The 13,237-nt window shown below is 52.8% G+C and overlaps 1 protein-coding gene across 4 annotated transcripts in view; it reads right to left on the bottom strand.

Annotated features, from left to right (window-relative positions):
* The window catches only part of NFATC2 (nuclear factor of activated T cells 2), a gene marked incomplete at its 3' end in the record, with an annotated part of 117,822 nt that overhangs the window by 66,020 nt on the left and 38,565 nt on the right, over nt 1–13,237 (bottom strand). The window lies entirely within an intron of this gene.

Raw genomic sequence — 13,237 nt, 5'->3', positions numbered from 1 at the left:
TATCCCCCTGTGCGAACAAGAACCTGTGTACAAGGTCCTCATCCCTGAGCGTGGGACGCCTCTGCACAGTGAGAGGGTGTGTGTGCGTGAGTGAGCCCTGGCGTGTGGCAGGCACCGGAGACTCATCCATCACCCATCTCGTTGAAATGTGGGAAAACAAACGACAGACCCAGGCTGGCCCCTGTTAACGAGAACCAAACACAAAGCCCAGCGCAGAGCCTTCCTCTCCCTGTTTCCCTTTTCCCTTTTCCGGTCTGGAACCAGCCACGGGCCAAGATAAGGGGCTGTGGCAGCACAGGGTTTCAAAGGCGCTGCTGGAGGCAGCAGCACCCAGAACCCAAGGGCCGCTCACTTGCTCGGAAGAGCTTTAAACTCACTAACACGCAACCCGAGGGAGGAAGCGCCTGGCCAGAGGGCGGTCAGCTTCCTTGGGAGGCTTGCTTTCAACTGGTTCCAAGTGGTATCCGCACTGTCAGCCGTCTGTCAAGGCCGGGGAGGGCCTTTCATGTCCCCATAGCCCCATCCTCCACGGTGTCTTAGGAGCACGGCATAGCAGCATCCTGCTGGCCTTGGCTGGCTTTCCTGATCCCAGGGGGAAAGAACTGCTGGGCCTCTGGTAACCCACACGATATCTGTAAAGTCACCACTGAGCTCTTCTGTCCCCAAATTTGTCACCAGAGGATAGCCTAATGGGAGCAGAGCCCACGCCACGTGTAAATCTCAACTGCAAAACAGGGGCACAGGCTGCAGGCCTGGACGATCACACAGATTCTCTGGCTGTGTGGCCCACACGTCAGACAAGAAAGAAGCATGCTGTTCTATTCCCAGGGTACCCAGGATTCCTTGCACCTGTGTAGACACGGCTTGTGGAACGAATGCTAGCACATAGTAGGTGCTCAATCCGTGCTCTCCTTTGTCTTCTGCGCTATTACTCTTCGCTCCTCGTGGGTCACAAGTGAGTTTAGTATGAGACTGACATCCCAGGTGCGAATTGGTAATAATTCGGAGACATGCCTTCTACTTTGCAGGTGGGGCCCTGAGAGTGTCTTGGGGGGAGGGGATGTGGTATTCATTCCTGATGTCATCTCAGGGTGAAAGGCTGCTCACCACTCCAGGACCTCTCCATCCTGTGAGGATGCCTCCCTGCCAGAGCCTCTCCCCAGGCTGTGCAGAGGCATGGTCACTAGGCCCATTGCCACCATCAACTAGAAGGCTGTCCAGGCTGCTTCTCCGGGGAACAGTGTCGGAAACAGTACTGCTCATGTGTGATTCTCTCACTTGGGCTGACCTCAGCCCCAGGACCCCACAGAGCAATCTCCCCACTGCCCTGGATGGTAGAGGTTAGCAGAGTGCACCCAAGAAAACACCAGCCACCACTGGGCTATGTGTATATGAGATAACAGTCACTGCCTGGTGGACTGTGGGGACAGCTAGCAGGGATAGCTCCTGGAGAGAGTTCTAAAAAAACTCAGTTATGCTCCTCCCAGTGCTATCACCAAATTAAACCCCCTCCAAATCATCAAAGTCCCTAATGTACCCATCGACCTGGCTATAGGCCTCAGCATTTTACCTAAGAAAGAGCCCAAGACCACTGCTGCCTTCACCCCAAGAATGAGCCCTAGGCTCCACACCATAGCCCAGAGAGGCCCAGCACAAAGGAGCAGTCTGGCTGCTCAAGGCAAGTCCAGGTATGGTTGCTGCCGCAGCTCCTGCGCGCTCAGCTTGGCCATTTTCACTGTGCTGGTACTGGAAATCGACCCCTGGAAGTCACCTCCTCTCCTGTTAATTTGTTCACTATACTACCCATGTGACCTCCCTCACCCCATCTCCACTTCAAGTAACCCACAAACTCCCTACATGCAGCAGACTAAACAGATGTTGCTGTCTGGCCTGGCCCGAGATGGGAAGGCCATGGAGTGGAAAGAGGGTGCCATCACTGTCCTCTGCAGCTTGGCTGAAGTTTGAGACCGAATTAAGGGCCTCCCACTAAGAAATATCACTCCAGCCCAGCTCTGACAGGAGAGGCGAGCTTCCTAAGCCAGGAGCCACAGCCGGACCCCAAACGAATCATAGCAACCTCCTCCCTGGCTGCTGTGCCTCCCACGTCACAGCATTCTACAAACTACTTTCACACCTGGGGTCCAAGGTTGTGCATGCCGGCCAAGCCTGCCCTCGACAAGAAAAGTGGCAAACTCACCAAAAATAGATCCAGATAGAAAAGACAACCGAGAACTAGTCCACAGCCCGCACGGATGTGTGTTCCTTGTGCACATTCATGAGCGATCCCACATTCATTGGGATCCCTCAGGCAACTCCTTTGTCTTGGGTTTTTTTGTTTGTTTGTTTGTTTGTTTTTGTTTTTTTGTTTTTTTTTTAATACATTATCACTATGTAGCCTAGACAGGCCTCAAACTCACGGCAATCCTCATGTCTAAGCCTTCCATGTACTAGATCAGAGTTAAGCACACCATTCCAACTCAATATGATGCTCTATGTTTTCCTCCCCATGATTCCTCCTGACAGTCCCTGACCTAGGCCTTGGTCCTTCTTCTTGGTTTCCGCTCAGTACCCACCATCCTGTTCCCTGGGAACAGCCGCTGTGTCACGCTTCAGCTCATTCTGCTCTGTGCTCACAAAGGAAAAGAGGGGAGTGGGGAGGAGGGGGTGCCTCAGAACAGGAAGGAGAGAGGAGATGGGGCAGCCTGCTCACAAGGCACAATGAACAAGCCTACTCCCTTGTTCAGAGCCAGGCCTGGGACCCCAACCCCAGCCCAGCCCTAAAAGCATTAGTTCAAAGTTAAAGTTAGCCACACGCAACATCGAAGCCCCAAAGGGAACTCAGAGCTCAAAGACAAAGCTTCCTTTGACTATGAACCGCAGGGGAACACCCACGGCATACTTCTCGATTAAAAAAGGAAAGTGAAAAGGAAGGTTTTTCTTCCGTCTTCTTCATCTTACAAAACTAACTTGTGCTTAGCCCATGAAGTCACAACTTCTGTTAGCCTCAGGCCAGCCCAAGGCACATTGGCCACAGAGACAAGGGCCCTGAGAAGCCTGGCTATGGCCCGGTGAACTGACATGCCCCCATGAATCATTGCAGCTTCCTTCCCCCGCTTCCTACAGCGCAGGGAAGCCACCGAAGGCCAGCCTGCCTCACACGCCTAGCGCCCAACACCCAGGGCATGGTGCATCTGAGAGGCTGTGGCAAATAGGGCCTCCCAGGGCCACCTAAGAGACAAGGGAGACCCTCAGTCTGTGCCTCACATAACCAATGAAATACTAATGATGGGTGTGTGGGGGTGGAATAGAGGGACAGAGCAAGGGCCAGACTGTGAAGTGACAGGCGAGCAAAGATGCCGAGGCAGCAGATGAGACGCCCGCTGGACGGTACAGACACGGAACCGGGCACACGTCTCTGTCTCCACATCCAATGACTGCTGGTTGGGTGGTAACTTGAAGTTGAACAGCAGCTGAGCAAAGGCCGAGGGGCTGGGTCCCTCCCTCATTTCCACACATTAAAACACACACTACATTGTGCCCCTTAAGTCATTGCATCTCACGGTTACTATAGCCAGTCTCCACCTTTGCACGTGACAGGGCCCTGTTTTAACAGTTCACTGAAGAGGACTTGGGTTGCTGGGAACTTGGCTCTTCCAGTGTCTTATTTAAAAAAAAAAAAAAAAAAATCTCCGGAGTCTTCAAGATGACCATGCCAATCACCCCTCACCACCCTCCAATTCTCCCTCAGTGTCACCTCGGCTGGAAGTTGCCAGGCAGCATCCTTACAACCCCCTGTGTCCCCTCCCACTCTTTTCCTTTCTTTTTTGTAACCCTCTGACAGACTGTAGACTGTCATCTCCTTCCATCAGAAGCGAGGGTCTATTCCACCTTCCCCTATCTCTGTTCTGCAGAGGACAAGATCAGATATCCTTCAGGCTCCGAGGGCCACGCCGTCTCAGTCAAAAGTACTCACCCCTGACATAACAATAGCAAAGCCACAATAGGCGTCATTTAGATGAGGGGACATCACTGTGTGCTAATATAACTTCATCTGGAAAGGCAAGAGGGACCACACTCAGTCAGCTACATGATCGGAAGACCTGTCCCCCCGAGGAGGACACATCTCAAGCGCTAACATACACAGGAGCACTTGGGTCCATAGGCTCTCTCTCAAACAGCCCACACCTCTGCCACATTCTCAGGGCCTGCCTGAGCCGCACCCATCGTGGGCATAAGGAGTATCAAGCACGGGGCTGGGGACATGTCCAGGACTTAATCAACACTCACAAGATAGCAGGAGCTGCCAAGAAAACAACCCTCGCCCTGCCCGATGGCCGGCTGGTACACTGTACCCACACACGGCACTCGGGCAACCCTGTATCCCTGGCTACTTTCTGAAGGACAAAGGAAGGGTGCAGGAGTGTGGCTGGGCAGGTGTGCAAGACTGGCTTAGTTGACATGGCTCAGCTTGGGAACAGGCAGAGGCGAGGTTTCCCGGACGCTCCTGAAGCAGGTTTTTGATGTGGCCTTCGTCGGCTGACAGGACGGTTTTCCCATGACTATCAGATGGGAAGGTGGGATCCCCAGGAATGCAGGGGAGTGGGACGCCTTTGGGATCCCTGCTAAGTCCTTTAGACTCTTCAATACTGCAGTCTCTGGTGATGATGGTGGGGACCACAGATTCAACCTCGGGGCGGGGATGCTCTAGAAGGTGGCAGCCAAAGGCCTTTGGCAGAGGAGACAGCCACCCAGGACACAGCACCTCAGTGCTTGGATTCTCACCAGGGTCGTGCAGTTCCTCCCCACATAGGAACCAGTGTGGCCTGTGCTCAGTCCTGTGCGAGGCTAAGCTCGATCTCTCCAACTAGCTTTTGGGAAAGCTGAAGCCACAAGAGGCCTGATTCTTCTCAAGATACCGGGGAGGGGTGGGTGGGATACAGGCAAGCCCCACATGTGTCGAGGCACAGGTCTATGGTCACCATTTGACCTTGGGACAGCCTTTTGACCTTGGGACAGCCTGAATCTAATAGTATCTATTGAGGAGGTGGGGATTTCAGAGCCAGGCACAAGCTGTGTAGACTCCCGTGTTCTTTTCCAGGCCTAGAAATGCTGGGAGCACCCCAACCACCCATACCCAGGAGCCTACATCACCCCAAGTCCCCGTCTTGGCATTGTCCCACAGTGCTTGTGTCACTTTGGTGCAAACCTAGACAACCCTAGAAGAGGGACTCTGGAGAAGATGCCCCCCTCGGATGAGCCCCTGGGAATGCTGTCTGTGGGACGTTTTCTCAATTGGTGATGGGAGAGGCCAGCTCTCTGTGTGTGGCGCCACCTCTGCAGAGGTGGCCGTGACTTAATGCAGGCTGAGCAAACCGTGGGGAACAAGCCAGTAAGCTGAGTTGCTTCATAGCCCTCTGCTTTCGAGCTTGCCTTCAAATCTCTGCCCCGAGTCCCTTCAACGAGGGACTGTCATCTCTAAAATGAGATCATCCTCCCCCTACACTCCAAGCCGGTTTCGGCTGGTGTTTGTATCACAGAAGTACAAACCTGCCTAAGACACCCAACCTACACTTGGGAGCAGCCTCTGGCTAGGCCATCAACACCGGCAGAGCAGGAAATAGGATCAGGGAGACAGCAGCTTCCTTCCAGCCTGCACCCCAACAACCTGGCAGACTTTAACCGGAATAGACTAGTTCCTTTACTGAACTTTTCAAACACTGAAGCCCTCAAAGCCACCTGGAAACGTGCCCCTGTAACTTTATAGATTTCAGTTTCTTCTTTGTGGTCCAATAAGTTAGGCTCCCAGGTTTCCGAGCTGGGCCACTCAGGGATCTGCTTGTGGCTCACCCACTTCCTGTGTGACCTTAGGCATGTTACCTAACCCCTCTGTACCATCAAGTCCTGCCTAGAAATACCAAGAGGCTTCTACCCATCTTTACAGGGGAAGGTCTCTGAGCAACGCCCAGCTTCACTGGTCAAACACCATCTCCCCCCCCACAGTGTCACCAAATACCCCAAGAAAGCTGGGGCAAAGCAGAGCCAGGAGCTAAGCCCAGGAAGGCATGCTGGGAAAAAGACGTCAGCAGCCTCCACCAGTGAGTCCCCTGCAATCCTTCATGTCTTCCTGTGTACACAAGAGCTGGGGACAGATCCTCGGGACATCATTGCTAATCACACTGGAACACACAGGTTCAAGCTCTAAACCAACATATGTGTGTGGTTACACAGAAAACATTCACGTGTGTGTACACATGTCTACAAATACAGAGGAATCACAGACAGGCTTACAGGTATGTGCACATATACCATTTCTCCGTGTGTGTTTGTATGCATGAGGACACACTCAGAATCCCTTCTCACTGAAGGCACTGGCTGGGGGACGACCTAGAAACAAAGTGCCCGATGGGCAAGATTTGATTCTAAATTCAGGTTCCCCAGTGGAGGAGGAGCCATGTCCCCTGACCTCCTGTGGTTGGGTTCACATCTGACACCTAGGATAGGGACGGCAGGGTCACAACACCATCTGGGAACAAGGGTGGCAGAGCTCAAGCTAAGCACAGGACCAGCGCTGGTCCCAAAACTGTGTTCCCGTGAGTCACAGGCACCCCGGTGCTGGGTGGGGAGGGAACTCTAAACCACCATGTGGGAGCCAGCACTCATAGTTTATCCTCAAAGGATGCCACAGAGGGAAACTGAGGAGCACCTCAAGGTGTCTACTGTGTTCATTCATTTAATCTCTGCAGGGACCCTGTGAGGACAGCATCGGTGTCACCCCAACAGAGAGAGGGCACAGACTCCTAGGGGCTTCCATATCTTCACCTGTAAACAGGACCAATGACAGCTTCTGGGCGGGGGTGTGGTATAGACAGAGCACTTGCCAGCAAGGGTGAGGCCTTGGCCCAGCTGCTATTCCAGATAAGACACTCCATGGGGAAGTCCCTACTGGTTTCTTTAGTGACAGAGAAGAGATTGCGATATTGCCCGAGCCAATGCACAGACACGAGCCCACTAGGGTCCACCAGGGGCTCGGACGGACCATCTTTGACATTCATGACTGTCCCAGAATTCCTGAGAAGCCATCACTTCCACTGACCCACCCAACCTCGCTGTCTAGTTAATAAGAGTTGTTGACAGAGCTGGCGCCACCCAAGTCAGCTTGGAGACTCATTCCTGATACCATTAGAAAGTGCTGCCTGTCCAGCCCAGGCCTCAGCCACATACCCACTAAACCCACAGAGCATCTGGAGGCTCACAAAGGCCAGCTGAGGACAAGAGAGAGAGCTTTGCCGATACAGTCACTATCCTTTCTCCGTCTCTCTCTCTCTCTGTGTGTGTGTGTGTGTGTGTGTGCGCGCTCTGTGCACCTGAGTGTATGAGAGTGTACATTCCCCTGTGTACAGATACAAAGGGAACTACAGGCTATTACGGCTTCTCCTCCATCACCTGCCGTCCTGAGAGAACCTCTTTCTGAATTGGAAGCTCACCGTTTGGCTGGGCTGGATGGGATCCTTTGGTCCCCGTTCGCCAAGCTGAGGCTGTAGGCATAGACAGCTATCCCCAGTGTTTCACATGGGAGCTAGGGATATGAACTCAGGTCTTTGTGTCTCTAGACAAATGGTCTTTCTTGCCACTGAGCCATCTCCCTAGCCAATGGTCACTTTCTTTTGAAGGACTACTTAGTTAGAGGCTCCTTTCCCAAGGCTCTCCAGGGGGGTCTCGCATGGGGAAGACAGAGACAAGTTGTGTTTGACACACAACTCCTGGTACACAGCCAGAAAGGCACCCTAGTTAGCTGCTGCAAGAGAACCTTCTAGAAATCTGCCCCAACTCACTCATGTCAGCCCTCACACTATAGGTCCCACAGGTAACCAGACGACACCCCATGTTTCTCTTCTGTGCCTAGATCTGAGAGCCATCTGGGAGCAGCAGACATTACCACATGGAGGGACAGGTAAGGAGACCAATAAAAGCCAAGCCAAAGCTAATGCCTGAGCTTTGGGCTTCCCTTCACTCCACAGGGCTTCTTGGGACGTCTGTTACTGAGACCGAGTCTCCTAATCCTGGTGAGTGTGGAATCTGATCATGTATGCAACCAGAAACAGCCAGACGCAGAGGGCCAGCAGCACACAGAGGCGCCCAGCTGTGTCTATGGCCCCGTCTCGCCGATTCCGAGGCTCACAGATTCCACTATTCAGCAAGCCTCAGGGGCCCTTCTGTCTCTGCATCCTTAGCTCTGGCACCAGGGCTGCAAGCAATGTGCAACCGCCCTGTTTCCCTGTGGAAACCGGAGATCAACTCAGGTCTTACATAGCAAACACTACCAGTGAGACAGTGTGTGCACGTGAGAACCAAAGGGCCTCCCGTCCTCCGGGAAAACCCTTTAACACTGAGCTGCATCCCGGCCCCACATCCTGATAGCTCTTGACAAGGAAAAACACGTCTAAAAAGATGGAGTCACACCGTATGCTATACCTACTATACCCCAGAGCCAGCAGAAGCCAGTACCCCTTACCCCACACTCCCTGTTCCCTTTCTTCTCCCAGTTAACAGAACAGCCCTGGGTTTCTGATCCCCCATGCACAGCCAGTCATCACCACGGCCTGGGTGACATCAAGCTGCTCCAGTTTTGTTGTCTGTAAAATGAGCACAGTAATCCTAGCACTTGGGCTCCAGGTTGCCACTACAGACTAAATGGGTCACTGAGGAAACTCATAGCGAATGTCACTCTTACGATGACATACGTGCTCAGCGAGAGCCTGAGAACTTCCCTTCTCTCTCCCTCTGGCAAACAGTGAGTTCTCCTGTCTGAAGGAACCGGGGACACTTGGGCTTCTCCCCTGGGTGTTTTTCGGGGGAGGAGCTGAGCATCCGCACACAGCTGCTCACCTGAGATGTCATCCTGGGGTCACCACAGCCACAGGCAGCCAGATGCCCTAAGCCTGGGCTGCGCACTGAGTAATTTTTATTAAACTGTTAATGCCACGGGGGGGGGGGGGGGACGGGTACAGAGGAGAGAGGCAGGATTTGGGGGCAGCTTCTCCTAACAGGGACTTCACATTTACGCCCCACCTTTCCCCATCCTGGGTCGAGTCACACACAAGGTGCCTTCCCACATACACAGAAAACAAAGGCGTCTGCATAGGATGGACGAGATGCCATCACCTTCCTCGGCTGTCTGAGAGCCAAACACAAGGATCCCAGCTACAGTTAGCCCAACCAGAAAACATGCCACAGGGCGCGTGTGGAGGTCACAGAACAGCTCTTGGAAGTCACTCCTTTCCTTCCTACACCTGGGTCTAAGGGACAGAACCCAGGTTATCAAGCTCAGCGGCACACATCTGCCGAGCCCTCTTACCAGCCAAACTTTTCTTTTTATTTGGTTTAATATTGGGTCATCTCTGGAGGGACTTATGAACAAATAGTCCCCAACCACCTCAGGACACATACATACACCCCCACCCAGGCTTTTCTTCTGAAGTCTGAGACAGGGGAGCCTATTCCCCTACTTCCCCCCACCCAGCTGAGCCTGCCTTACTCCCCTACCCCACACCCCCATGAACCGTCAAAGAATTCAAACACACTGGTTCTACCCCAACAAATGGCCATCAGCAAGACCCACTTCCTGTCACATGTCTAAAAAGGAAACAGGAAGTCCTGAGCTCACAAACTTATCAGAGAGGGACCACACATGGGGCTGCCTGAGGAGCGCTGCTCCTTAACCTCACCACGAAACGGAAATCAGCTGGTTTTCCACACAGCTTCAGAGCGAGTGGAGTGACCGACTGAAATCCAAGAGCTGGTCCTGGAGGCCCCCAGCAGTCTGAAAGCTTGCTGGCTTCCCTGCCTCCTGACAGGAGGAACCACCTAAACAGGTGTCCTGCTGCCTGAGATGAGGGGACAGCCAGGGTCGTGCCTCTGTGACAAAGTCCCGAGAGAGCCCCAGGCTTCCTCCAGAACCCTTGAGTCTAGACCCTACAGATGTGCTGAGATTACAGATGTGCATGGCCACACCCCATTTAGTAGTAATGAGGATGGAGCCCAGGGCTTCATGGTCATGAGGTGAGCAATCTACCAAAGCAGCCACATCCCCAGCCACAAAGATCCCCCATTAAAATCTGCTTCCCATGCTAAAACTTGGAGTATCCCGAACTTCATTTTACCATGGGCACGGTCTGTTCGATAAGGTTTTAAATTGTAATCTACCTGGTACCTTCCGAAGCAAATGACCGGCCTCTGAGACTTCACTTTGAGAAACAAGCCAGAAGAGGGATGTGAACTCTGGGTGCAGAGCAATTGTGTTCCTCTGAACTCAACATCCAGCCACTCCCTTTCTGGAACTTTCCATGGCCCAGCCCCTGGATGAATGGTGTACAGGCCCCAGTAATAGCTGGAGCTTTCCCTGACTCTCTCCTGATCTCTGTCACTGTCACATCTGTTCCTATTCCTGAGGCCAAGCTGAACCCAGCTTCTCGCATGGTTTCCCAGTCACGGGCCTCAGCCAACCGCACACGGTGGTGCCTTGATCCTCCAGCCAGAGTCAGCCAGAATCCTCACAGGGAACAGGACTTGGGTTCCAATGAGCGGGCAAGAGGGTCAGAGCCAGGACGGTAGGTGACGGTGTAAAGAGAGTACAGGCAGGGGACACAGGCACCAGACTGCCCGTGAAAGGGAAGTCAGGCTGAGCATGGGTGACAAGCAAGACCCTGAAGCAACTGTTACTCTGTTGTTAAACTGGAATAACCTTGAACACGGTTTGAGACCTCACCCTGATAAAAATGGACCGGGTCTCACGTGTGGCACGTGCTTCCAAACCGCTCATCGTTGCGCCAAGTGGGGAATCTGGCTGTTGGGTTCTTGTCTGAGAACCCAGAACTTTGCCTGGTCCACAGCAGGTATCCAAGAAATAAGCTCCGAGGGACCAGTGAATGAAAAGATGCACAGAGCCCTTCGAAGGAGTCTCCTAGTCCCCTTCCTCTTGCTCCACAAGGACAGCAAGAGTTCATGTCTTGGTCCCCTGCCTCATCTACATCCCCCTCCTCACCTCCAGTCCTACACCCTCCCCACCCCTCTCATTCCAGTCATACCAGCCTCTTTCTGCTCCTCCTCTCAAGTGCTCTTCCTCCCTGAGACCCTGGGTACAAGCTGCACCCTGCCCCCACCCGTGTCTCTCATCCTCAACCCCAGCCCCTTCCTCAAAGAACTCCACTGACCTCTGCCCAGCCATGCCCACTCCTCTGTTTCACAGGCTCAAAGTGTCAGGAAGTATTCCTTTCTATCTCTTGACATGGTTAATCCACCTACCACCCTCCAGACCCCCCACTGCCTCCCCATCACAAAAGAGGAACAACTCTTTTCCAACTCTCCCTGGACTCAGAGCCAATCCCAGCAGATGACACAGATGTAGGGCAAGCCCCACAAACTAATCCACTGCTGGGTGGAACATGCAAGGCCATTCCCAGGCCCTTGCTTTCTGTAAGGCATTCTGGAGTTACTACCCTCCTGTCCGTCTGTCCTTCCCGGCAATACCCGGAAGCCGCCTCTGATGCTCCCTTTCTCCTCGTCTGCTTTTAGTGAGCTTCTCTATCAGGACCCAGTCTCCCCACAACCTGCAGGCCAGGGTCCCCTCCTCAAGCTACTGAGCCTTGCCAATAATAACAGACTTTCTTCTTTTTACAGAAAGGAGTCTCGAGGGATGTTAAAATAGCTGAAAGCAGAGCAGCTGTCCTGCCACAGAGACTCAGAACTAGACTAAGGGTCACAATGCCACCGACTGTGGGCAATGACAGCACATAATGGACAGTGGTCCCAAAGGCAGGGATGCCTGTGAGGCAGGTTGGTATGTGTTTGCTTCCCTTCCAGGCCTGGGGTTAGATATCAAACAGCATGGAGCCCCCCTGAGCCAATAAGGTAGACCTCAGTCTCCCTGGCCGCCGCAGCTGGAATCCACGTAAGTGACATCAGAGAGGAGGCAGTTTCTTAGGAGCCTTGGCCAAGGGCTGTGCAAGCACAGAGGGCAGCCATGATGGGACAGCAGGGGACTTAAGAGGCTGCAAGCAGAATAGGACTGACACCTCCAGTTCACAGGAGTGGTGCTGACCCATCCAGAAGTGAGGCCTTGGAGTCAGAACATCATCACTCAGTACTGCCTATCTACTTAGGACCCCAAAACCAGAGCTTACCAGATCAGACTGCCCAGGGTTTGCTCCAGGCAGAGAAGCCACTGAGGCGTCCCACAGATGCCCCCTACCATCCAGCTACACAATCAGTTGATACATGCTCAAGGTGGCCAGCCAGTACTCGGGAGGAAGACAACAAAGTCCAACCTACGCTGCCCTGTATGCCAACCACAAGGTACACAAGAAAGGGGGAGGTGAGGCTCAGCCTCTGGGAAAAGAACCTGGTTCTAGGGCCACCAGGTCGGATGGCCGGATGTGCCAGGTTTTTCATCTTTCCCCTTCTCCTTGGCATGTACGAATTGTACAGAACAATGGGCTTCCATTTTGTTACACTTGTGCAGCAAATGCTTTGATCACAGTCAGGTGTCCTGAGCTAAGGAACACACCCAGGGCACTTGGGAAGAATTTTAGCGTTTGTCTGTCTTCTGGTCTCGACTCCTGTACTCCTGTTTTGTAATGTCTAAGGAAGCTTCTTCTTGGGGGGGGGGGTTGCAGGGGACTATAGCATCTTTCTATGTAGCCTTGGCTGGCCTGGAACTCCGGATCCCCCTCAAAGATGCTTATGAATGTAAGGTCCATGTCCCTACCACATTGTTAGCTCCAGTGTAAGACAGGTAGAAATAAACAGTTACAGTGTATAGAGGATTCTGGTTAACTGGGCTGTGTGGGTTCACATGGCCAGAACTTAGACACCTGTCCATACTTTGTAGCTAACCAGATTATACAATTTGAAGAATGTTTCAGTGCAACTATTTTGGAGAGAAAGAAAACCACATTTCTCTACTTACTTATACAAATCTCAGGTTTACTCCCAAGCCACAGACATTTAAAGAACATTGATTAGGGAAAAGCAAGCAGAGAGGCTCATAGCTCTAACAGCTCGGCCAAGTTCTAGCAATTTCTTCATCATAAAGAAAAAGCAGGATTGTCTTCCACATGAACATTATGTTTCCTCACCCTGCTCTGGAGAACCCCCCACCCCAAAAAAGCACAGAGATATTTTCAGTCTCACTGGCAGCAGCAAGGGAGAATAAATCTCCTGGTGACAAGCATCAGGTACA

Source organism: Micromys minutus, assembly GCF_963924665.1.
Source record: "Micromys minutus genome assembly, chromosome: 11".
NCBI lineage: Eukaryota > Metazoa > Chordata > Mammalia > Rodentia > Muridae > Micromys > Micromys minutus.
Note: the sequence above shows the minus strand (reverse complement) of the source record. Positions and strands in the feature narration are given on the sequence as shown.